The following is a 1,924-nucleotide window of genomic DNA, read 5'->3' on the forward strand; positions in this document are numbered from 1 at the left end:
CAAGACAAGGAGTAAAACCTGACCCCAGAAAATTAAAAGCCGTCAAGGATTTTCCAAGACCCACCAATCAGAAGAATATACAGCAATTTTTGGGATTAGTAGGATACTACAGACGATTCATATCAGATTTCACCACTAAAGCAAAACCGTTGATTAGTCTCTTGGGAAAAGGCATAAAATTCAAATGGACCGAAGAACAGGAAAACAGTTTTAAACTATTACGCGAAGAATTATGTCAGGAACCTATTTTACAATACCCCGACTTCAGCAAACCATTCATCGTTACAACGGACGCATCAGAACATGCCATTGGAGCCGTGCTTAGTCAAGGCGAAATAGGAAATGATCTGCCGATTGCTTACGCATCACGCAGCCTAAATAAAGCAGAGAAAAATTACTCAGCTACAGAAAAAGAATGTTTGGCCATGGTTTACGCCGTTCAATATTTCAGACCGTATGTTTACGGAACCAAATTCACTCTGGTGACAGATCACAGACCACTAGTTTGGCTACACTCTGTAAAAGATCCGACGTCAAGACTCATGAAGTGGAAACTGAGACTTTTGGAGTACGATTATCAGGTTGTCCATAAATCTGGAAAAACGAATAAGAACGCTGACGCGTTATCGCGTAATCCTACCTCCATCTGTCTACCACTTATCCCGCGAGAACACAGAGATCCTGATTTCAAAATCCAGATACCGAAAACAGACACTGGCATTGATGCAATTGGACAACGTATCAGACAATTACGTCGAGACCGAGAAAAACGACCGAGATATCAGGAAACAAGCAGTTCAGATGAAAGAGAAGAGCCCGCTCTTGGAAAAGTGCGACACTCTCCCATAATAAATAAAAACCGATCTCTTCCGACCTTATCTCGAGAGGTGATGATGCCGGATGAAGACCAGGACACCACACACCATTTTTTACCCGCAGCAAATTCAACAGAAATTTTTTCTACAGATAAGAACCAAAGCTTATCTGGCGACTTAATTTCATTTGAGGAACCGCTTGAAAATACAGTCATCGAAAATACCAACAATTTGCAAGTGGATCCACCTAATATACCGCAGGAACCATTATACAGAACAAGCGGAATTTTACAACCCACCATAATTCAACTACCCACAAGCGAAACAAGTGCAAGGCAGCTACCTGACCGTACAGCAGACCCTTATCCATTCTTTGACACCGCTACCGACAGTTCTTCTACCGAAACTGACCTGGAAGCGCCGCCAGAACCAAAACAAAAGATCATCGTTTCTTCAAACACCCTCACAGCAAAAGAAGACAACTATGTGCACTTTATATCAGCCGATTGCAATTTAATAACCCCCATCGGAAAATTACTTTTGGACACTGAATTAATAAACAAACAGGAATTCCTAGCTTCAGGACCGAAGAAGGGACAAGTTGTAATTTCAAACAACGGATTATTTAAAACATTCAGTATAATAATTTCCGACAATTTTTATGATAAACCAAATAGAATGGACATAGTCAACGGATTGAAAACTCTCCAACCAGCGTTAAAAGGAAACAGGATCGAATCTTTTCGAATATCAGCCACCGGAGATTTGCATAAATTACCACTCAACGAATTTCTCAAGACACTAGAAGAGACCTTCACCGAGCACCTTCCCCAAATCACAATATGCAATTGCATTATCACTACTCCTTCTGTGGAAAATAGACACGAGATCATTCACGAAGCACACGATAGTCTAATCGGAGGACATAAAGGCGTCACGAAAACCTACAATCGTATTCGAGCAAGATTTCATTGGCCACACATGCGTAATGAAATTCAGGATTACATCCGAAAATGCAAAAGTTGTCAGGAACAGAAATTAGTCCGTATAAAAACTCGCCAGCCTATGCTGATCACCGACACACCTTTGGACGCATTTGACAAAATTTC

This window comes from Halictus rubicundus, unplaced genomic scaffold (genome assembly GCF_050948215.1).
Source record: "Halictus rubicundus isolate RS-2024b unplaced genomic scaffold, iyHalRubi1_principal scaffold0154, whole genome shotgun sequence".
NCBI lineage: Eukaryota > Metazoa > Arthropoda > Insecta > Hymenoptera > Halictidae > Halictus > Halictus rubicundus.